Genomic DNA, 25387 nt, shown 5'->3' on the forward strand with positions numbered 1-25387 from the left:
ATGATCACTGATACAGGAGGCACTGTTTGTGCTGCTTTCCTCCTTTCACTGTCACAGTAATGCCCATGTTCCTGGTGTGGCCTCTTATTTCTAGTTAACTCTTTGTACCTCTTATTGTCGCCTTATGCACACCATACATTGACATCTTGGTTTTATTAATGAGCACATTAAGGGTCGATTCCACTTCTTTCAGTGCCTTGTGCAGTTTGCACATAGCCATGTCTGGACAAGCCTGGATGAGGCACCATTCATATGTTCTGCTTTTTCAGTGCGGGAAAACATATGCATAGCTGCTTTGGTAGGGCTCAGATCTGTCCCTGATTCCTTGGCTCTGCATTACTGCTGGAGATAGTTGAGGTGGGGATATCAGGTTGGTGAATGAGTCCCTGCCGAAGGCAAGCAGATGTGCAATCATCTTTGTCACCAATGTACTGTCTGCCAATGCAGACAAATGTTTTCTAGAGGTGTGGCTGAGGAAGCAGTAAAATGAACACCACCATACTCCATTGGCACCTTTGGACTGGGCTCAAGGACGCCAGATCCACTTTATCTATCCCTTTCACCCTGCCCAGGTCTGGGTGTGTGCAAATCTCAATGTAGGCAAAACAGGTGTCTGGTGGCACACTAGAGACCAGAGAAACTGGAGGTGGGAGAGGCAGCCCTCCTCCCCCTTTGCGGCACCAGCGCCAGAATGATGGCCATTAGTCACAAGCAGCCCATTGCTAACAGATCTAGCAGAGGCCTGGCAGAGAGCAGGAGTCACCCTGTAGCAAAACGGTGGTGGAGCAGGGTGGCAACCTGAATTACAATAATGGAAGTCCTGAAGTGAACAGGTGTTGCAGGGTTTCTTTTTCCTCCCTGGATGACTGCAGGATGTTGCTGACAACTATGATTGGAGGGCTGACTCAATGGGCCAAACAAAGAGAGATCAGAGGCTGTTTTACACAAAGGGCCAGGGGGGCAAAACAGACATTTGCACCTATATTATTCGGCCTTGGGGCACTCTGGTATCACAGAAGAGGCCTCAAGTGTTTGGGCAGAAACGTATCTAACACAGATCATGGTGGTGCCATCTAAAGCGAGAGTCATTCTTAGTGGGCATTCCATCATTAGGAAGGGAGCCTGACCTAATACCTCTGCATCCTCGACATCTGTAGACTTTGTCACAGAGGTAATGAATTTGTCAGAAGGTGCACTGACTATGCACACAGAGGTAGCACACAGTTAGTGTGCCCGTAAAGAGTGACCACTGCATGGGGTAAAATGGGTCTCATGGACATCCCAAGACATCCCCTAGCAAACGGGTGCATTCACCTACAGCTTCTGGGGTATCTTTGTCCTCCTTTAAATTGCAAGTTGGGTATCACCCAAAGAAAGAGTAGCTGCTTCAAACAGCCATACCACCTTTCACTAATGTGCTGCCCCCACGGCAGCTGTGATTTCACAGTTGCCCTGGGCGGGTTATTGACTATTAAAGGACATACTGCCATGGTCTGTGCCTGCTGCACCCTGGTAAAGGTGCGGTCGGTGCAAACCAGGGCTGTGGCCCTTTCCAAAATGTGGCCTCAGGAGGCCTTGAGGTACCAGCAGGCATGATCCAAACCACAAAAATATGGATTGGGCAGTAGACCAATTTTGTGGTTTCTTTTGTGCTTGCCCACGAAACTATATACAAAGACATTACCTAGAACCCTTACATGGTCCCAAAGGCATCCAAATAAAAGAGGTGAGAGAAGAGCTGGATTATCTTCCCTGAGATCGGTGCCTCGCAGGAACAAAGTTGTGATCCTAGTATCACCTCCCTTGCCATGGATCATTATCTCCTCTCTGACCTCAAAGACCTTAGAGTAACAACTAAAAGAACATACCAAAGCACCGGCACTTAGATTATATATCCAATATGGACTCTCATATCATGGAAGTGCAAGTAAAGTTGTCAGGGCAGGGGAATGTTAAACATAGGGAGAATACATCAGAAACAGGATCAGTTCCGCAATTTCAGAAACAAAAAATCGTCCTAATATACCTGCTACTTACAGGCCGCCACTACATCACCCAACTCAATGTAGCATTCTGAAATGTTGGTGATTCCCAGTTCACCTCCACTCATCTGAGTCCATCTTCCGGACAGAAACTCCCTTGCTCATTTAGGTGGCTGTATGCATTTTGCCCTTGAAACTCATTTGGATCATTGAAGGGAGCTACAGTGAGGCCCCATTCCTCACCCAACTTCTCCTCCTTAGTACTTCAACGGTCTGACCTCCACCTCCGTTATCCGAGACTTAAATCAGGAAATATGTTCATTCTGCTGCTCCTAAAAGAAAGGTCATTACTGTTCCTGCAGCCTCTGTTATAGCCTCTCTTTGCACTGGGTCTGCAATGAACATCAAGACACTTGGATCTAAGGGCAGGGGAACTTTAGGGAACCATGAAACTGGATACAGAGAAGTGCAAATAATTGTAACAATTATAACAAGGACAACAGCATTTTTTGCACCCTCGATCTGAAACGATATCCTTGTATTTATCGGGATAGCCCTGATTGAGAGCTGAAGTCGCACTTCTTTAAAGTACATTTTACCATGTCAAAGTAACAGTGGATCGCCACTACTATTAAAACCCAGCCCCCACTCCATTTATTCAGTTACTGCTTCCTTACCCTTCACCCAGAACAGTGCTTTGCTGCTTCGGCCAGGTTTGTGCTGTACAGACGATACAAACCTACTTTTATAAATTCTTCAATTCTGGTCGAGAATTGATTGGTGCTTGGGTTGAGCAGAGTTTTGCTGAGATATAACCAAGAAGTGTTTATTAAGTTGGGAAGAATCCACCCTTCCAAACTCAAAAATCCACTTTCCGACGGCAGACTCTCTTTAAAGTATCACAAATGCATTCATTTCAACAGCTACGTTAACAATGTTCTTCGTTTAATGAGACACTACTATAAAAATTGTAGCATAAGAAATGTGTAGCTGGTTAACAATCCTTGCGTTTCCTAATGTCTATTTATTACATAAGGCATTATTCAATGTACATAAATACATGCAGTAACATTTTGGCATAGATTTAAATATCACCTCTAATATTTATTGCTGCTTACAATTATCAGCACTGTTGGGACAGAAATGTCTCATGCATAGTAAACAGGTATGTAATCTTTCGGTTAGTCACCAACCTGCATGTGAAACTGGTACCCTGATTTTTGTTGGCACAGCTGACAAGCTAATCTAGCATGCGCGCAGAGGCCTAGGTCTCTCCATGACAAATCCAAATTACGGAACCTGGTCTGTGATCTTGAGGGGGTGCACCAAGTGCGCTCTCTTACAGGCATGAGAGTACTGGCATTGTCCTAGGTGGTTGACATTAAGAGATGGTAGAAGTATACCAATATTTGTGTGTGTTGCTAGTACCGAGCAGACTTTTTTCAGTTGCAGTAGAACTCTGGTACACTGGCCTCATTCGTGTAAAGTTCTGCTTAGATGCAACACCTAGACCACTGCAAGCACATCCCACGTGCGTACTGAGTGCATGCAAGAATGATGTCGATGGTAGCAAGACTCTGTATTGTGGTTAGAATCTGATAGCTTGGGCCAGTGGATCCATCTGAATAGTCCGTGGTTTGACACAGAACAAACTGGAGGATAAGAGAAGCTTTCTCAGTCAGTGGAAGAGCGCTGCGTGCATTTCTGAAGGTACACACTCCACCGCCTCCTTCAACAAAAGGCCCCTGAACACGGCCGCCACTTGTGAGCCTCACAAAATGTGTGCCTAAATCCCCCGACAAGTGAGCCAGGCCTAACCACCAAGTGAACCCCCAAGTATGTATTCCTCCTGTTCAGGTGCTCCATGTGTCAGCTCGCAAAATGTCCAGGTCCAGCTATGAGTAGGTTATCAAGCCCAGGATGTTTCTTAAGACACGTGGGTCTGATTACATGAAGGGATCAAAAAAAAAAACTACAAATTCCAAAAAGCAAGTTTACTGGTCTGAATGAGCTACGCATGAAAGTAACTTAGGATCTTCAGAACTCTGCGAGCTGACCGTCACGTAGGGTGACCACCCGTCCGTAAATTTCACAGACTGTCCGTAATTTCGCCCTGCCATCCGTCGTCCGTGATGAAACCTTAAAAGGACAGCATTTGTCCGTAATTTTAGCCTTTCACCTAAAGGGCAACGGAGGCAGGGCGAAATTATGGGCAGATGAGTTTCCCCAGCTGGGCTGGAAGGCAGGGAGTCTCCTGTGCTCAGAGGGAGGGGCAGACAGATAAGAATCAGACCTTCTTGCCAGGGGGTCTCCTTCCCTAAAGACATGCAAATGTGGGCAACTGGTAAATCTGCAAATACAAAGGGGCTTGAAAACCTGCATTGACTTTCCTTAAAGGAGTCACAAAGTTTTCTGGTGGCAAAGATATTTCTTTTAGAGAGGTACTGTAATGGTGAGCTGTAGAGTGTGTGGTTTTAACCCCTTCGCTGCCAGGCCTTTTCCCTCTCCTGTGCCAGGCCTTTTTTTGCCTATTTGGGACAGTTAGCGCTTAGGCCCTCATAACTTTTTGTCCACATAAGCTAACCAAGCCAAATTTGCGTCCTTTTTTTCCAACATCCTAGGGATTCTAGAGGTACCCAGACTTTGTGGGTTCCCCTGAAGGAGGCCAAGAAATTGGCCAAAATACAGTGAAAATTTCGTTTTTTTCAAAAAAAAATTGGAAAAAGTGGCTGCAGAAGAAGGCTTGTGGTTTTTCCCCTGAAAATGGCATCAACAAAGGGTTTGCGGTGCTAAACTCAGCAGCTTCCCAGCTTTCAGGAACAGGCAGACTTGAATCAGAAAACCCATTTTTTCAACACAATTTTGGCATTTTACTGGGGCATACCCCATTTGTGCAATTTTTTGTGCTTTCAGCCTCCTTCCAGTCAGTGACAGGAATGGTCATGAAACCAATGCTGGATCCCAGAAACCTAAACATTTCTGAAAAGTAGACAAAATTCTGAATTCAGCAAGGGGTCATTTGTGTAGATCCTACAAGGGTTTCCTACAGAAAATAACAGCTGAAAAAGAAAAATATTGAAATTGAGGTGAAAAAACCATCAATTTTTCTCTACGTTTTACTCTGTAACTTTTCCCTGCAATGTCAGATTATCGAAAGCAATATACCGTTACGTCTGCTGGACTCCTCTGGTTGCGGGGATATATAGGGTTTGTAGGTTCATCAAGAACCCGAGGAACCCAGAGCCAATAAATGAGCTGCACCCTGCAGTGCGTTTTCATTCTATACCGGGTATACAGCAATTCATTTGCTGAAATATAAGGAGTAAAAAATTGCTATCAAGAAAACCTTTGCATTTCCAAAAAGGGCACAAGATAAGGTGTTGAGGAGCAGTGGTTATTTGCACATCTCTGAATTCCGGGGTGACCATAGTAGCACGTGAATTACAGGGAATTTCTCAAATAGATGTCTTTTTTACACACACTCCTATATTTGGAAGGAAAAAATGTAGAGAAAGACAAGGGGCAATAGTACTTGTTTTGCTAATCTATGTTCCCCCAAGTCTCCCGATAAAAATGATACCTCACTTGTGTGGGTAGGCCTAGCACCCGCGACAGGATATGCCCCAAAACACAACGTGGACACATCACAGAAAACAGAGCTGTTTTTAGCAAAGTGACTACCTGTAGATTTTGGCCTCTAGCTCAGCCGCCACCTAGGGAAACCTACCAAACCTGTGCATTTCTGAAAACTAGAGACCTAGGGGAATCCAAGGAGGGGTGACTTGCGGGGCTCGGACCAGGTTCTGTTACCCAGAATCCTTTGCAAATCTCAAAATTTGGCTAAAAAAACACATGTTCCTCACATTTCTGTGGCAGAAAGTTCTGGAATCTGAGAGGAGCCACAAATTTCCTTCCACCCAGCGTTCCCCCACGTCTCCCGATAAAAATGATACCTCACTTGTGTGGGTAGGCCTAGCGCCCGCGACAGGATATGCCCCAAAACACAACGTGGACATATCACAGAAAACAGAGCTGTTTTTAGAAAAGTGACTACCTGTAGATTTTGGCCTCTACCTCAGCCGCCACCTAGGGAAACCTACCAAACCTGTGCATTTCTGAAAACTAGAGACCTAGGGGAATCCAAGGAGGGGTGACTTGCGGGGCTCGGACCAGGTTCTGTTACCCAGAATCCTTTGCAAACCTCAAAATTTGGCTAAAAAAACACATGTTCCTCACATTTCTGTGGCAGAAAGTTCTGGAATCTGAGAGGAGCCACAAATTTCCTTCCACCCAGCGTTCCCCCACGTCTCCCGATAAAAATGATACCTCACTTGTGTGGGTAGGCCTAGCGCCCGCGACAGGATATGCCCCAAAACACAACGTGGACATATCACAGAAAACAGAGCTGTTTTTAGCAAAGTGACTACCTGTAGATTTTGGCCTCTAGCTCAGCCGCCACCTAGGGAAACCTACCGAACCTGTGCATTTCTGAAAACTAGAGACCTAGGGGAATCCAAGGAGGGGTGACTTGCAGGGCTCGGACCAGGTTCTGTTACCCAGAATCCTTTGCAAACCTCAAAATTTGGCTAAAAAAACACATGTCCCTCACATTTCTGTGGCAGAAAGTTCTGGAATCTGAGAGGAGCTACAAATTTCCTTCCACCCAGCGTTCCCCCAAGTCTCCCGATAAAAATGATACCTCACTTGCGTGGGTAGGCCTAGCGCCGGCGACAGGAAACACCCCAAAGCGCAACGTGGACACATCCTAAATTTTGGAAAAAAACAGAGGTGTTTTTTGCGAAGTGCCTACCTGTAGATTTTGGCCTCTAGCTCAGCCGGCACCTAGGGAAACCTACCAAACCTGTGCATTTCTGAAAACTAGAGACCTAGGGGAATCCAAGGAGGGGTGACTTGCGGGGCTCGGACCAGGTTCTGTTACCCAGAATCCTTTGCAAACCTCAAAATTTGGCTAAAAATACACATGTTACTCACATTTCTGTGGCAGAAAGTTCTGGAATCTGAGAGGAGCCACAAATTTCCTTCTACCCAGCGTTCCCCCAAGTCTCCCGATAACAATGATACCTCACTTGCGTGGGTAGGCCTAGCGCCGGCGACAGGAAACACCCCAAAGCGCAACGTGGACACATCCTAAATTTTGGAAAAAAACAGAGGTGTTTTTTGCGAAGTGCCTACCTGTAGATTTTGGCCTCTAGCTCAGCCGGCACCTAGGGAAACCTACCAAACCTGTGCATTTCTGAAAACTAGAGACCTAGGGGAATCCAAGGAGGGGTGACTTGCGGGGCTCGGACCAGGTTCTGTTACCCAGAATCCTTTGCAAACCTCAAAATTTGGCTAAAAAAACACATGTCCCTCACATTTCTGTGGCAGAAAGTTCTGGAATCTGAGAGGAGCCACAAATTTCCTTCTACCCAGCGTTCCCCCAAGTCTCCCGATAAAAATGATACCTCACTTGTGTGGGTAGGACTAGCGCCCACGAAAGGAAAGGGCCCAAAACACAACGTGGACACATCACATTTTTTTATAAAAAGCAGTGCCTACCTGTGGATTTTGGCCTGTAGCTCAGCCGACACCTGAGGAAACCTAGCAAACCAGTGCATTTTTGAAAACTAGAAACCCAGGGGAATCCAAGATGGGGTGACTTGCGGGGCTCTGACCAGGTTATGTTACCCAGAATCCTTTGCAAACATCAAAATTTGGCCCAAAAAACACTTTTTCCTCTCATTTCGGTGACAGAAAGTTCTGGAATCTGAGAGGAGCCACAAATTTCCTTCCACCCAGCGTTCCCCTAAGTCTCTCGATAAAAATGGTACATCACTTCTGTGGGTAGGCCTAGCGCCCACAAAAGGAAATGGCCCAAAACACAACGTGGACACAACATATTTTTTCACAGAAAACAGAGGTGTTTTTTGCAAGGTGCCTACCTGTGGTGTTTGGCCTGTAGCTCAGCCGGCCCCAGGGGGGGGGGGCAGAAATGCCCTAAAATAAATTTGCCCCCCCAACCCCCACCCTCCCCCGCCGGGAGCGACCCTTGCCTACGGGGTCGCTCCCCCTGCGTGACATTGGCACCAAAAAACAAATCCCAGGTGCCTAGTGGTTTCTGCCCCCTTGGGGGCAGGTTGACCTAAACTCAGCCAATCTGCCCCCAAGGGGGGCAGAAATGGCCTAAATACAATTTGTCCCCCAGGGGAGCGACTTTTGCCTGATGGGTCGCTCCCCATCTCTAAAAAAAGAAACAACAAAAAAAAAAAAAAAAAAAAAAAAAATTGCCCTGGTGCCTAGAGTGTTCTGCCCCCCCCCCCGGGGGCAGTTCGGCCTAATAATAGGCCGATCTGTCCCCCGGGGGGGCAGAAATGGCCTAAAATAAATTTGCCCCCCCCCCCCCCCGGGAGCGACCCTTGCCTACGGGGTCGCTCCCCCTGCGTGACATTGGCGCCAAAAAACAAATCCCCGGTGCCTAGTGATTTCTGCCCCCTTGGAGGCAGATTGACCTAAAATTGGCCAATCTGCCCCCAGGGGGGCAGAAATGGTCTAAATACAATTTGCCCCCCCAGGGGAGCGACCCTTGCCTGATGGGTCGCTCCCCATCTCTAAAAAAAGAAACAACAAAAAAAAAAAACACCAAAAAAAAATTGCCCTGGCGCCTAGAGTGTTCTGCCCCCCCCCCGGGGGCAGTTCGGCCTAATAATAGGCCGATCTGTCCCCCGGGGGGGCAGAAATGGCCTAAAATAAATTTGCCCCCCCCAACCCTCACCCCCCCCCCCCCGGGAGCGACCCTTGCCTACGGGGTCGCTCCCCCTGCGTGACATTGGCGCCAAAAAACAAATCCCCGGTGCCTAGTGGTTTCTGCCCCCTTGGGGGCAGATTGACCTAAAATCGGCCAATCTGCCCCCAGGGGGGCAGAAATGGTCTAAATACAATTTGCCCCCCAGGGGAGCGACCCTTGCCTGATGGGTCGCTCCCCATCTCTAAAAAAAAAAAAAACAACAACAAAAAAAAAAACACAAAAAAAAAATTTGCCCTGGCGCCTAGAGGTTTCTTCCCCCCCTGGGGGCAGATCGGCCTAATAATAGGCCGATCTGCCCCCAGGGGGGGCAGAAATGGCCTAAAATAAATTCCCCTCACCCCCAGGGAGCGACTCTTGCCTAAGTGGTCGCTCCCTTTGCGTGAAATTCACGCAAAGAAAAAACTCCCTGGTGTCTAGTGGTTTCTAACCCCCTTGGGGGCAGATTGGCCTCATCAAAATAGGCCAATCTGCCCCCAAGGGGGGCAGAAATGGGCAAAATATAATTTTCCCCCATTGGGAGCGACCCTTGCCTAAGGGGTCGCTCCCCACCAAAAAAAAAAAATGGTCCCTGGTGCCTAGAGGTTTCTGGGGTCAGATCGGCCTAATAGTAGGCCGATCTGCCCCAAGGGGGGGCAGAAAAGGCCTTCCCGAAAATATGCCCCCCTGGGAGCGACCCTTGCCCAAGGGGTCGCTCCCTTTTGTCAATAACAATAAAAAAAAAAAAAAATCCCTGGTGTCTAGTGGTTTCTACCCCCCTTGGGGGCAGATTGGCCTCATCAAAATAGGCCAATCTGCCCCCAAGGGGGGCAGAAATGGCCAAAATATAATTTTCCCCCAAGGGGAACGACCCTTGCCTAAGGGGTCGCTCCCCACCTCAATAAAAAAAAATGAAAAAAAAAAAAAAAAAAATGGTCCCTGGTGCCTAGAGGTTTCTGCCCCCAGTGGGGGCAGAAAAGGCCTTTTCAAAAAAATGCCCCCCCTGGGAGCGACCCTTGCCCAAGGGGTCGCTCCCTTTTGTCAATTTCTAAGAAAAAAAAAAAAATCCCTGGTGTCTAGTGGGGTTTCAAAAGCCGGATTGCAAGCAATCCGGCTTTTGAAACCCTCGGAGGGACTTCAAAGGGAAGGAAATACTTTTCCTTCCCTTTGAAGCCCCTCCGGGCCTCCCAAGTGATTGAAAAAGAAATGCTTTTGCATTTCTTTTTCAATCGCGCTGGAAGCAGAGCTTCCAGCGCGACGAGGGAGGCCCCTGTGACACATCAGCGCGCGCGCTGAAGTCACAGGGGGGGTGGGGGGGGTCGGGGGTGGAAGGGGAAGGTCTTCCCCTTCCATCCCCGACTTGGGGGGGGAAGGGGGGTGCACGGGGGCGCGCTAGCGCGCCCCCAAGTTCCCCTGTGCCATGGACGAGATGATCTCGTCCAAGGCACAGGGGAACTGTAGCCTTGGACGAGATCATCTCGTCCAAGGCACAGAAGAGGTTAATGGAGTGTTATACATTTTTTTTAGTACTAGGTATAAACTGTATATTATTCAAATCTGTATTTGAGAAGCACTTTTTTTTATTTAACCAAAATGTATTTGCGTATTTTGTAGCAGCCTTTATTATGATGTAATTGTATTTTTCGCAGTTCTTTCAGGTACTTTGGTACCTCATAGTACTAACAAACATTGGCAAAGTAATAGGTCTCATCTGCGAAAGAGTTATTGGCTTTGCTAATGTGTTTTAGCCATTAGCCATGTTATACACCAGAGTAGCTGCTGTTCAGCATGGCTTAAAGTTAGTGGCATAGTGGTGTGGAGTGGAGTAGAGTAGCATAGGAGCAGTGGCGTAGAGCCCAGATGTGCAAAGTACAGTGCAGTTGTTTAGAGTGCGTTAGCGTAGAGTGCAGTGGCATGGAGTGCCATGGGACAGAGTAGAGTGGCAGAGAGAGCAGTAGTATAGAGTGGTGCAGTGGCATAGATCGCAGAGTAGACTCATGTTGCAGGGAGTGCAGTGGCATAGTGTAGAGTGGTGCAGAGTAGAGCAAAGTGCTGTAGAGTGGAGTAATGCAGAGTAGAATGACATAGAGTGCAGTGGCATAGAATGCAGTAGTACATAGTACATTGGTGTATAGTACAGTGGTGGAGAGTGCAACGCTGCAGAGTAGAGTGTCAGTGCAGTGATGTAGAGTGGAGTAGAGTGGCACAGAGAGCAGTGGCGCAGAGTACAGTGGTACAGAGTAGAGGGCAGTGGCGTACAGTGCAGTTGTTTAGAGTGCATTGGCGCAGAGTGCAGTGGCATAGAGTGGCATGGGGTAGAGTTACATAGAGTGCAGTGGAGTGCAGTGGCATACAATAGAGTAGCAGAGAGTGCAGTAATGCAGAGTGGTGCAGTATCATAGAGTGCAGAGTAGACTCATGTGGCATAGAGTGCAGTGGTGTAGAGTATAGTGCCTAGAGTGCAGTGCCATAGAGTAGAGTGGTGTAGAGTGCAGAGTAAAGTGTCAGTGCAGTGGTGTAGAGTGGTACAGAGAACAGTGGCATAGAGTACAGTGGTGCAGAGTAAAGGGCAGTGGCATACAGTGCAGTTGTTTAGGGTGCACTGGTGTAGAGTGCAGTTGCATAGAGTGGCATTGGGCAGAGTAGAGTGGCATAGAATGCAGTGGAATAGAGTATATTGGTGCAGAATGCAGTAGTATAGAGCAGAGTGGTGTAGAGTATAGTGGCGGCCAGTGCAGTGTTGCAGAGTGTCAGCTTGCAGTGGTGTAGAGTGCATTGTACTAGAGTGCAGTGGTCAGAGTGGTATAGAGTACAGTGGCATAGAATAGATTGTTTCAGAGTAGAGTGCAGTTGCATAGAGTGGAGAGGTGCAGGGTAGAGTGCAGTGGAATAGAATGCAGTGGCACAGAGTGCAGTGGCATAAATTAGATTATTTCACAGTAGAGTGAGGTGGCTTAGAGTGGAGAGGTGCAGGTTAGAGTGGAGTTGCATAAAGTGGCATAGAGTGTGATGGCATAGAGTAAAGTAGTGTAGAGTGCCGTGGCATAGAGGTGCAGAGTAGATTAGAGTGATGTACAGTGTATTGATGTAGAGTGCAGGGGTATAGAGTTGAGTGTTACAGAGTAAAGTGCATTAGCATAGAGTGTATTTGCTTAGAGTGCAGTGGCATACAGTGTAGTGTTGCAGAGTGGCAGAGAGTGGAGTTGTGCGGACTAGATTGGTGTTGCTTAGATTGGAGTGGTATGGCGTGCAGACGAGCAGAGCGCAGTGGTGTAGAGAGGCGTAAAGTGCAGTGGCATAGAGTAGAGTGGTACAGAGGAGAGTAGAGAGGCATAGTGTGAAGTAGCATAGAGTGCAGTGGCATAATCTGGAGTGGTTCCAAATGGAGAAGAGTGCAGTGGCATGGAGTGGAGTAAAGTAGAGTAATACAGAGTAGGGTGCAGTGGTGTGTAGTGGTGCAGAGTGGAGTGCAGTATGGATGATATGCTAACACACTGCCATTACAGACAACACATTTTTGATTGAAATGACCATTACATTTGCACAGATATACAGTTTTTCAAATCAAACTATACTGTGCACAGACGATGATGTGTGGAAATTGCATCACCTAATGCAATGATTTGTTTTAATCATGTAAAAGGTATTTGTTTCCAGCACAGTTCAGAATTAACAAAAATGTGCTTGATTTGTACTTCTAATTCCGATATATTCTGAAGTTTATTTAAATGTTGTCATGTGATAGAAAAAAACTCTTTCCTAACCCCAGTATTCAGCAAGATTGTCGCATAAATCCTCTCACTTTGAAGTCAGAGAAAGGAAAGTAAACACTAAGTTCCCACCGAAGACAGAGCCTGACATTTGACTTTGTTCTTTGAATGCACAGCAAATGTGATGACATAAGAACAAGACTTATAGGCCTGTTTACAGAAAGGGAGCACTCAGCAGGATACTGTAAATAAGGTCTTGGCAAGGGAAGGGATGAATTCAAGCTGCATAGCCTAAAACAAATAAAGCCAGCAAATTGAAAGCAACAAATTGTGAGTTACAAACCACAAGGTCAATGGCAAGCAACGAGCAGAATGCATTCACAAGGAAGCACTATGAATTTACCTAAAGTGACAGCTGTGGGATACTTTGTGGGGAAAGTCCAGTATTTTAGTCCATATCTTGCAGAGGTTTGGCTACATCAATCACCCAGGTAGTATGATGAGAAGACCTGGAGTGGTTTCCATGTTGCAGGATAGGTCTGTACACCCATTCTATCAGTTTGCCACCATTTCCTATGGTACAGAGCTTCTGGCACACCTCTTGTAGGGTTAGTGCTAGGTGGCAGACATGAAATAGGGCATTTAATGATTATTTAAGGTGTTTGTAAGTAAGGAGTTGACTGGGGTGAAGATGGTAGCGTGCCACAAGGGTTTGGAAATTTTGTAGCTCACTGTTCAGAAACAAAGTCCCCAATTTTAAGACACCTGCAACATGCCACTGATGGAGTTGCTCTGAGCACAGCCATCCTGTGCGAGTGGGAAGGCTTAGCAAAGGTAGTGCAGGAGCATAGGGTTTCTTTGTGTCAGTGAGTTTACAGGTTCTAGCAAGGCAAGAGAAAGCCATGCATGTTAACCCCGGGTGGTGATCCGTAGAATGGTCAGTAGGAAACAATGAGCAGTGCATTAAGCCCTCCTTAAAAGTTTTTACTGATAAACCCCATCTCATGCAGGGAGATGGGCAGAAAGCCAGCGTGCCACCCATTGGACCTGTGCAGCTGAATAATAGCATTCTAAGTCCAGAAGACCTAATCTTCCCGCAGTCACAGTTAGCTTTAGAGTGGAACGAGCTCCCGATGGCACCACAGTGACCAAATCAGATGTGTGGCCTGTCTGAAGAAGGAATGAAGGACGAGCAGGGGAAGGTTTGCAAAATAATACTATCATTGGGGTAGCACACCATCTTCACTAGTGCCACGTGGCCTTTACAGAAAGCAGAAGAGAGGACCAAAAAGCAAACTGGGCTTGGAGGGACCGTTCGCTCTGCCGAGATTTTCATCCTGAAAATCAGTGTAAGAATGGTCGATATTAATCACTGGGTATCAAAAGGTAACTGGTTCCCAGTTCAATCTGAGATCTAATTGTATATGAACGCGAAAACAGTGCCATATGTTAAAGAAACACTAATTACATTTTAAAATTAGAAAATTTTGTTTGTGCAATTTACATCCCAAATATTTTGAAGATTCTATGTGTACTTGACACTTAGGGATAACCCAGAACTCTAGTTTGGCTGTTGCTCAATTTCAAAACCATATAAAGGCAAGGACAAAGAGGCCAATTGCCTTGCACAGCCTTGCAAGGGGTCTGGCCCCTGCTCACCCTTCAAAAGCACTAGCAGCGGACCATTGCACCAGAAGAGTTTGCCAAGGTGGATGGGTGTTGCTTGTTCAACCACTTGACAGTGCCCCTTCTGTTTTGCTCCTGTGTGCAGAGACAACTCCCCAGGTACCCAGTACCTTCGAATAGTCTTGGTGGACCCATCTTGTCTGATTTTAGGAATTGTCCCACCTTGTTCTTCTCTTCTTTATTCATCCAGTTTTTAGCAACAACCCTTTGAATTACTTGCCGTGGATCTCCCATTTAATCTCAATTTCATCCTCCTCTTTTATTATCGTTGATTGGTAGTCCGGGCTCCCATTTCTGAGATAAACGTAGAGTCCCAGTCATACAGTCTAGTGCAGTGAGACTACAGACAAGTTATGGGTACATCACATCCTGACATTAGGTGTGAGACTGTCGCCCACACCATCTGCCCTGCCTCTTTAAAAAAAAAATTAGGTTGAAAGTCCATGGGCGGTTGGGGTAAGCCAGATGTTTTTGTTCAATTTGTTTATACTAGCATAAGGTTAATTACCTTAATGTTTCCCAAACTGTTTGCCAGGGGTTTTAAAATGTTCAGAAACATAATCAAAATGTTGCTGTTACTTTCTCTTCAGGAAAGATCGGGTAGATTTGAATAGGCATGGGCGTAGGAAGTGTGGGGGACGCGGGGGATATGTCCCCCAAGATGTTGAAGTAGGGGGGACATGGGGGACAAGGGTGGGGGGGACGAGGGGACAGAAGAATTTTCCCTTCTCTTCTGTATTTCACAGGGCCATTAGCGCATGAAAGCTCTACCTATACTGGCCCTGCACTTGACCTGTGACCTGCCTCCAGGACACTTGCCCTCCTCCCTTTTGTTGTGCTGCAGCACACAAGGGATTCTTTCTCACCTTGCCGCCACAGCTTCTTACACTTCTGAGAACAAAGGGAGACGAGAGGCCCTTTGTTGGTTGCTGTCTGCATCCCGTCCCTCCTGAGCCCTACCCTTCCCTTCCCTTGAAAATCGAACCCTGAAGACAGCAGCAAGACATGAGAAGATAAGGAGGTTTGGGTAATTAAATAAAGTATTGCCAAATAACTCCCTTTCTTTTTAAATACAGTGCTGTGTTGCAGAGTATCTCCCTTTCTAAAAACAGTATTGTTGAGTTACTGTGAGATATGAGCAGGGCAGGCTTTAGCGCGCTAGTGGCACCCTGTGTGCCAATGTTTGTTAGGGCCCCCCTTTCTGTCTCCTCCGTCTCACTCTCTTCTCTCCTCTTTCTCCAGCTTGCCTGCCCCAGTGCTAATTATTGTCCCCTAAGTTGACATCCAGCCCTCCCTCCAACATTTTAGTCCCCTGTCTCTCCCTAAGCCTTCCTGGTATTTGCGAAAGCCCGCTCTAAAGTCCAAGGGCTGTCTGTAAATCTCATTTCCTGCCAATGGCCTGTGGATGCGAAGCCGGCACTGTGGCAGCTCACAGGCTTTACAGGACTTCACAGGCTGTGGTGGAACAGAGCCTGTCACTGCTGGATAGACGACAGAGAGACTAGCACACAGCATGGGTCCCAGGAAGAACCAGATGGCCTGAGATATGTACAGTGCTAGTAAGGCATCAGGGCCAGCTCTAGGGCGATGCAACCGGTGCCGCTGCACTAGGTGCTGACTTAAGATGGGGATGCTGCGTTTGCAAGTATATTGTGACTTTAAAAGCACCTGCTGGGTGTTCCTTGCCAGCAACAGTTTCAGGCAACAATAAAAATCTCAAGATAATTCTGGTGATTAATGGTGTTCCTGGAGATAGATTGAAGTTTTGTCTAGTCAGAGTTTTGACTCATCATAACGTACAGGGTTACTATGCCTGCTACAAAGAACGTCTACATGCAGATCACAAAGTGTATATAATGTGAATAGGTCAGTGGGTTACTGCTTTTGTCAGATGCAGGAAAGTACCCTCTTTTTGGCATGGTTGCCCCACTTTTTGTCTGTTGTCAGTATGTTTTGACTGTGTTCACTGGGATCCTGCTAACCAGGACCCCAGTGCTCTCTCCCATTACATTTGGTTGCTTGGACCACACACACCCCACATTTGGCGTACTGGTGCCCCTTATAATTCCCTAGTATATGGTACCCAGGGCATTGGGAGATCAGGGCTTCCCCAGGGGCTGCAGCATGTATTATGCCACCCATAGGAGCCCATGTAAACTGTGTCTGCAGGCCTGTCATTGCAGCCTGCGTGAAAAGGTGCTTGCACCCTTTCACTTCAGGTCACTGCACCAAGTCACTGTAAGTCACCCCTATGGCAGGCCGTCCTAGCCCAGAGGGCAGGGTGCAAGTACCTGTGTGTGAGGGCATCTCTGCAGGAGCAGAGGTGCCCCTACAAACTCAAGCTCCATTTTCCTGGACCTCGTGAGTGCGTGGACGCCATTTTACACGTGTACTGGACATAGGTCACCACCTATGTCCAGCTCCATAATGGCAACTCCGAAACCTGGGCATGTTTGGTAACAAACATGTCAGAATCATACGCCAATCCTATTGTCAGTATTGACTGTATGATTCCATGCACTTTGGGGGCTCCTTAGATTTCTGCCCTCCTGCTGTTGAGCAGCTCATGCCCAGGAAGGCAGAACAAAGGATTTCCTTTGGAAGAGGGAGGCAACACCCTCTCCCTTTGGAAATAGGTGTTACAAGGCTTGGGAGGGGTAGCCTCGCCAAGCTACTGGTATGCTCTGAATGGCACATTTAGTGCCCTCCTTGCATAAACCAGTCTGTACCAGTTCAGGGACCTCAGCCCCTACTCTGGTGCGAAACTGGACAATTGAAATGGGCGTAACCACTCCCCTGTCCATCACCACCCCAGGGGTGGTACCTGGAGCTCCTACAGGTGGCCACTTGAATCTGCCATCTGTGAGCATCTGAGTGGCCAGGTCAGGCAGGTGATGTCACAGCCCCATCTTAAGTGGTCACCCTGCTAGGTGACCAATCCCCCTTTCTGGGCTATTTAGGGTTTCCCTCATGGGTGGGTCCTCAGATTCAATGTGCAAGATTCCAGCAGGACTTTACTTTGACTTCTGGCCACTGGAACTGCAACTGGACTTCACAGGAACCTACAATCTGCAGCTCCAGCAACGACTTCGCCCTGCAACATTGCTTCTCCGGCTCCTTCCAGCAACTGCAACATTTGCCCAGCTGTGCTTCCTCCGATGTCTGCATGAGAAGAAAGACGGAAAATTCCTTGGAGTGAAGAAGTCACTTACCTGCATCCGCAGGCATCAACTGCAACAATGACAGGCTGCGTGGATGTCCTCTCCTCCTGAGCTGCGTGGATCCTGCATTAGGGGTGGTAGTCTGGAGTGGTCTCCTTGTTCATCTCTACCAGCTGTCCAACTTTGGAGTCGGTAGGTCCTTGCCTTTCCATGCTTTTTGTGCCAATTTCTGATTGCTACTGTACATATTAACAGTGTGCTACTTACATCCTATTGGGGTATTGCCTATCTAGTTTTTTAGTGTTTGTGGTACCTTTATTTTCGTAACACGTGTTTCTTTCATGTGTGTAAGTGTTGTGTGACTACAGTGGTACTGCATGATCTTTGCATGTGTCGTAGATAAGTCTTGGCTGCTCATCCACAGCTACAGACACTGTCTACACTTAACTAATAAGGGGATACCTTGACCTGGTATAAGGTGATAATACCATAGGTACTCACCACACACCAGGCCAGCTTCCTACATCAGAGAGCCAACTTCTTTTTTGTCCCCTGCTATTTATAAATTAAAACTGAAGATAGAACAGTGAGCAATGAACTCATCAAAGAGCTGCATGCAAACATCAAGGTATAGATTAGAGCGTTATGATTTCCCCCCACTTTTTCATTAACTTAATGTTGCAAAACAAGTTAATTTGAGCGTAAATCAATTCTTAATATTAAAGAGAGCCCCCAACCATGGTGTTATGTTTTAAATTCCGAGTTTGCGCTTCTCCAGATAAAGCACTCTTAAACTATACCTGCTACCATTATGGATGACCTATGACACCTACACCTTGTAGTCCTCTGTCCTATGTAACATTTCATATACACTGATATACACTGATTTACACATATATGATGAATGTCTCTGCGTAATGTCTGTGTGATATAAAGTGCTTTGACACCCTAGACTGGTATGAGGGCTGAATGATGGAACAACACATGCCTATATTATGCATGCCTTAACACTGCGGTCTCAACAACGACCGTGTCTTTACTACTCATACCTTTACAACAAATTGAATGGTGCTATAAAACGAATGAAATGCATCTGAGAGAGAGTTGTGATGGATTGTAATGAGAGAATCCGTGGCAGAGGTGGTCACTGCGGGGCGCCAACAAACAATGTCGCACAGGGCACCACCAGCACTAAGGCCGGCCCTGTCAGACAGCACAGCAGTTCACAGGAAGGCGGCAGCACAGAGACTGCCACTTGACTGTCAGCCAAGGACCCAGCAGCAATCATAGGCCTTACTGACCTTCACAGGCAGGCGGGAGGCCAGAGACTGACACAGCCCGACTAGAAAGAAAGCTCCCAACAGGCAGCACAGTGCATTGGAGGCAGCACAGGAATCGACAGGAAGCACTGCGCCCAGCAGGCAGTACATGCCTCTTAGGACTTCACACAGGCGAACAGCAGCACAGAGCTTGTCGCTGCCTAATAGGCAGCCAGGGGCCCAGCAGCCAGGGAATTGCAGGCCACGCAGGACTCGACTGAAAGCGATGCCTCTTCCCAACACCCCCCTCCTCCCCCCACGGCAACCCTTCTGGGTGCAAACTTTGTGCAGGGGGCCCACCTCAAGGTTGTCCCTGTCCCCCCCAGAAATGTTGTGTCTCCTACGCCCCTGTGGGTAGGGGTGATGGCCTTGCCGTAGTACTGAAGGTCATTAAATTACTACTGAACAAGGACGTAATGTGACACCTGAATGTAGCATACCAGGAGGCAATCACAAAAGGTCCACAGTGAATAAATAGTGCTAGGTTAAAAAAGAGTAAACAAATGCACTGACAACATAGTGAGGCATGACCTCTCTTGCGTGTGTCTGTAAAACTGACGTTTTTTCTTGAATTTTTGTCCTGAATGTTGACCCTTTGTCCTGAATTTTTTACAGTCCTGTCCAGAATTTGCCTTAATGCCAGGTGTCACCCTACCGTCACGCTCAACATGTCCTTCGTGTGACCGCAGCACTAAAAACGACAGCCAGCCTGCACACGCCCCCTATGTGATCGCCCCCTTCTATGTGCTTCTTATGAGCCACCCAAACTCAAATCCACACTCCACGAATATTTACCCAGTGGTGTGACCTCCTCCACAGAAGACTTTCAACTCCACCAGAGGAACCGGAAGCTGTCACCTAACTAAGTGCAGCGTGAAAAGGGAGGCGTGGATTCAGGCCCTGGGACGCGTTGTGTAACCGCGTGAATGAGGCGGCCATATTGGAATGCCGCTGAGTACCATTTTAAACTACAAAATTCTACTACATATTAAATAATTAAATAACTATACTGCCAAATGATTCTTCAGATGATTAAAGATTGAAATTAAAAAACTAACCTTCTCGGCTTCTAATAGTAGTAAGCGTATTTTCTTTTTAATTAAACGTTCTACGGGTTCCATGGTGCTCTGGGTGTGAAATGCAATGTCAACCATGAATTAATTATTTAATTAAAATGTCAAATACGCTTTGCTTGATTGTCTGACGTTTGCGAAATTGCACGGGCTCTCTATCTGGCCACTTTCCATATGGAGTTTGAAATCGAGAGACGGCTGGCACAACTGCACGTAAAAGTGCTGTTCAGACGTTTTTGTATCATTGGTCTTGTTTTTGTTGTGGATTTGCTGTGTTACATTTTAGGGTTATTGTGGGTGTGGTGTATCCAAAGACTTTGGAGCACTGTACAGGGTCAAAGATAATCATAACGTCTACAAGTGGTAGAAGTGCTGGTTTTGAGGACTGAGTTGCCACCTGGCCGTCTATTTTTAACCTGCAAGACCAGTATTTCAATATTCCAAAATGTGGAAAATCACCTAAAGCTGTTTTTACCTCTTATCATTAACTATATATTCAAAACAGTAAAATATAATACAAAAGCACTTTGAAATCAGCTCTGGCAAATATCCCAGGTCCATTCGTGATGTGCTAATCCAGTCCAAGATTTACCTTTAAAATACAGACAATTCTATATAAAGTTTTATGTAAGTGTCATCTCCAGGCCTTTGCAGAACCTTATAACAGAAACAAACGGTCAGTATTTTAATCTGAGAAAAGTGGCAACCGGGTTAGTGCATTGCGATATAGTGTTCTTTAAAGAAGGGAGTCTTTAACTGTTTTTTAAATTTGAGCAGTTTTGGGGAAGTGTTGATGGATACAGGACACGGAGATGTTGTGCTGCAGATGGAAAATGCCTGCTGTCTTTTTTTTCTTCTTTGCACCTCTTAGTCTGCAGTCTGATGCGGTCCTGGCTGTGTGTGTGCCAGGGATGGTGATTTTGTCTGCAAGAAAACCAATGGTGCTGTTTATGATGGATTAAACCCAGATCTGTGACTGGGGATGAATGTTTGATTTGTTCTGCATTCCGTCCATCATCTGTTGTTTTTGCATTTGTCGCCCCAAGTGGGAAGGGTATGCCCCGACGTGGGTCCCGTGCTTGCTATGCCACCAGATTCAAGCTAGCCTGGCTGATAAAGGGTGATTCCCTGAAATCGGTCCCAGGATGCTTGCTTCTGGTCCAGGGAAGACCTGGTCTGCCAGTTCGGGCTGGACTGTTCCCATGGGGAACAGGGTCAAGACTGATTTGCATATGGCTGGGTCCAAACTGTAATGGTATGGCAAGCAAAAAAACTGATGGATTAAACCCAGATCTGTGACTGGGGGTGATTGTTTGATTTGTTCTGCATTCCGTCCATCATCTGTTGTTTTTGTCTTTGCAAATGATGCAGCTAGTTTTGAAGCCGGTGTTTACAGGCAAGGGGAGCGTATTGAGTTTTTTCAGGATGGGGTTGATATGATCATACTACTTGAAGCCCTGGATGAGACATGCCTCAGTGTCTAAGATGCTTTGTGTGCCAGTGACATCTGAGAGGCCATGGAGCAGGCCGTTACAACCATCCAGATGTGGGAGTACAAGGTCTTGAATAGCAGTTCTGAGTTGTTTTCTTAAAGAAACAGTTTCAGGTTTTTTTTTTTATAAGAGAGAGCTGAGGCCAGCTTATCTTTGTGTTTGGCAATGGGTTCCTTGAGGGTGAGGCTGGTGTCCAGCGTGATCCAAGTGACTTGGTGTTTAGTGAAAGTTGGAGTTCAAAGTCATCAAAGTTCATGTCACTGAGCCAGATTTATACTGTTTGTTTTCCTTGGCAAATAAGAATTCTGCGTTGGTTGGGCTGGTCATCTAGGTCTGGAGGATGTAAAGGTTGTGTTTGAAGTGTTGGACATCTGCGCAGAGAAGATTTTCAAATAGAGTTGTGTAGCATTGGCGTATTGGGGACTCTTGATGCTGTTATCTGTGAGTGGAGATCCAAGTGACTCCATGTAGAAGTTGAAGATGACAGGGGACAGTATGAAGCCTGGGAGAACCCAAAGGTGATAATGACATTTTAGGACACAGAGGTGCCCGAGTGAAAAAACTTGTTGGTTGGAAAAGTAGGAGGGGAACCAGTGAAGGACATCACAGATTAATCTCATGCGAGGCTCAACAATGCTTATGAGGGTAGTGTGATCTTATACATTTTTACTGCATTTAGTATCCAGGGTGTCCTCATTCCCTAAATATTCAAGCTGGTGTCTAGAATGAAGGATTTAATAGACTGCTGATATGTGGTGTGCAGTGGAAGCTAGGAGATGAGGGAATTGGAGGGAGAATGGACCCCTGACAAGGACCTACCTGCTATTGCTGTAACCCAAGGGCCTAATGTCGAAAAAATAACTTAACTGCTACCGGAGTGGCTCCAAATTCTTGTAAGAAGACCCTGCTCCCCAAATGCCACATTTTGGGGATGAATTGTTAAGCACCTGCATGAAAATGGAGCAAAACTCTGGTGGCAGTTGGAAGCCAATTTTAGCAAGGGAGGAGGCATGTCATGAGAAGGAAGATGGACCTGTGACCATGGAAGACTAATTTGGGGCTGCCCACTCTCACATCCACCAGGAAGTGCTGTACGCTCAGGTTGCTAGACAGGAGAAGCCCAGTGAGAAGGGTGGGTAAGGACAATTACCCAGCTGAGCAGACAATAAACTGGGGCCAGTGTCCCAGCGTACAACTCTAAGTTTAGTGACAATGCTATGAAGACAGTGTTGTAAGGACAGTTCTGTGAAGATAGTACTGTGGAGAAAGTGGGAAGAGGCACTGTATCTCCTTTACAGAAAGCATAAATCTGATATGGCCCATGGAACTTCAGACAGTAATACATTCAACAGTGACATAAGGAGCAGCATTGGTGAGTGTGCAGAATGTTTTCTCATTTAAGTAGACCACGGCACAGGCTAATCATGCTTTTGCAGAGGCCTGTGTCCATTCTGCATATTTTATGCACTCAGTGCGGAGTGACCAGAGGAGGTGATGTGGCTCTGCTAGCTCTCTGGTCTATGCGATAGTCAGAGGTCTTGAGACAATGTGCAGCACCAGATTAATGGAGACGTTCTTCTCCAGTGCAACTCAGTCAGCGTCGGAAGAAGAGGGTGTGGAGTTTGGAGGCATAGCAGCACAACCTACTCATGAGAGAACTTTACCAATGTCTTGGATTCCAGGCCTGGGTGTCAGAGAGATGGCACTGGCTATGTAGACTTTATGAAGGTTGTAAGCTGATATTTGATTATGACACATCTGAAGACATTGATGAAAGACTACCCAAGGCCTCCTGGTTAATTTAGAAAGATAAAAAGGGCTATCTCCAAGGACATTGGAGATAGAAATGAACTTGTGTTGTTAAAGGATACACTGTGCCCTAAAGTAATGGAAAGTCTAAACATCGCCTGCCTGGCAATTCTCTAACTTAGATGTTAGACTATGATGCTGAGTTATTTGGCATTCATTGAGTTAATGTTATTATATTTGCTACCGTTAAACAATAAGCCTTGTTTTCCTCTAACTGTGAAGTTCACTAGATTGGGGAACAGTTTGGTTGCTGATTCTTGAGTGTTGACATGTGCCATATACACCTTATTGTTAATACCTCTGTGGAAATTGCAATTTATGTTAGTGGTTGTTGTATGTTGTTGCTTACTACTGAAAGATGGGTTGGGAAGTTTAAGATATCCACTTATATTTTGTTTTCAGAGTATAGTGTGAGCTTTTACGTTCCACTCCATAAGCAGGCTAGTTAGCAGTTTGGAGAAGAGAGTGTAGTACTCATCTGCATGTTGTTGTGTAGATATGTGCTGGTTTAGTATGTTGCAGATATAGGGAAGACTAGTACCCCACCACAAGAGATATGAGTGCAGTACACTTTATGCTATCTGGGGAAAGGGCAGTGCCTTGTGGCTCAAAGTTGAATGTGGGAGTACCCACAGTGCTCAAAGTTGTGGAAGATTAGCAACCTGTTGCTCAAGTTTGTATGTGAGGTTTTCCCTGCAATAAATGAAATTGGAGAAGTGTAATCTCCTGTTGGAAGAAGTTGCACAGGGGCGTACCCCGTGGTCAGCTAAGTTGAGGTAGTGTAGTACCCTGTTGTGAAAAGCTGCATGGGAGAGTAGCCCACGGTGTACAAAGTTGGGGAATATTGTGCCATGTATGAAAAGTTTCATGGGTGAGAAGTTGCATGGGGTGGTACCTAATGGGTGTGGTATGGGGGAAGAGAAGTGCAATGTCAATAGATAGTATAGCTAGGGAAGTACCCAGTGGAATGAAAATTTGGGTAACTGTAGTACCCTCTGGTGTTGTGGATGATGGCCACAAGTTTTATTCACTTTGAGTAAAATTGAATAGGTCAGGTAATGAATGGTAGGATTTGATGGAGCTCTCTTGTATTGTAGGTGAGCAATTCTGTACCTGTTGACAAAGTTAGAATCAATGGTTGTATTGCTCTTGTGTTTGATTGTTGTGTCAATATATTTTCAATATCTGTCTACTGGAGGCTACAATCATTGTGTTCAGATGTCTTGACCTTTTCTGAGGGAGTTGTACTGAGTGCAGATAAAGTGCATTCTTCGGCTTGATATCTGGTTATATTAATTTGTTTAGCTAGTTTAACTAGGTGTGGAGCATTTTGGAGTTCAGGACTGCACCTTTGTGTGTGGTGTAGCGTGTTCTCCTTATGGGGATGTGTGTTGCTTGTGGAAGATGCACAAAGTGTAAGAGTTTGCTATGCTATACAGCATAGAAACATGATATGAATGTCTGGGGTTTTGTTTTGGGGTCTGGGCCAGAGAATTGTGAGTTGAGGTGATGTATGGTTAAACATTCAATTTTTTGTTTTGTTTTGTGTTTTAAGTGTATAAACTTAAGGATGACGGGGAAACCCCTGTTGAAGGAAGCCTATGAGATCAGTGCCCTGGCTGCTGTATGACAGAGTGTCCATGACTGGGTGTCCTTGACAACGTCATGTGTGCATTCATGTTGTATGGTCTCTTTGTGAGTGTACAGACATCATGATATGGTTTCATGTCCAAGGTTTAAAGACTTCCGTGGCTTGGACCATTGTGCAATGGTAGTCACTATTTGTGTTTCTTTGTTTGACATGAAGTGTGGGAAGCCATATGTCTTGACCCCTCATAGACTTTATGTGACTGCTATTTGTTGTCTTTGTGTGTCTGCATGGGGATTCAGGAATTGTACAGGTAGCTGTTTGGTGAATTTGTAAGCTACACATGTAGGGGATTGAGTGATTATCTGTACTTGATATTTAAGGGTGACTGGCTAAGTAAACCTATTTATTATTACTACTGGAAATGAATAAAGCTACCTGCTTTATCGATTATCATGTTAATCCCCAATGTGTATAAAAAACAGTAAGTAACTACAATAACTGTGCCATGTATGAATTTTCTACAAAGAACACTTAAAGGGGGTGTAAGAGGTTTTCATTGTGGATTTCCTTATCTACTCGATCTAAAATATACATTGTTGCTACATTTAGCAGGAACAAATACCAGTAATGTGTTACTGTTCTGAGATTCTAGAAAATCTAGAAGCAGACAGTATTACAAAATAGGGGTTAGGTCAAATCATCTTTATTAATATTTTTATATAAAATATGTTTGTTTTTATAAGGACTAGTTTAGGAAGTTCCAAAATACTTTTGACGTAATT

General features: G+C 46.0%; 1 protein-coding gene across 1 annotated transcript in view; it reads right to left on the reverse strand.

Annotated features, from left to right (window-relative positions):
- NDUFB3 (NADH:ubiquinone oxidoreductase subunit B3) overlaps positions 1-19558 on the reverse strand; it is a 58402-nt gene extending 38844 nt beyond the window's left edge. Inside the window, exon 1 of the mRNA XM_069226081.1 lies at positions 19435-19558. The gene's annotated coding sequence lies outside the window, so the exon portion shown is untranslated. The remainder of the gene's footprint in view (positions 1-19434) is intronic.
- Positions 19559-25387: the final 5829 nt, after the last annotated feature.

The sequence above is a fragment of the Pleurodeles waltl genome, chromosome 3_1, assembly GCF_031143425.1.
Source record: "Pleurodeles waltl isolate 20211129_DDA chromosome 3_1, aPleWal1.hap1.20221129, whole genome shotgun sequence".
Classification (NCBI taxonomy): Eukaryota; Metazoa; Chordata; class Amphibia; order Caudata; family Salamandridae; genus Pleurodeles; species Pleurodeles waltl.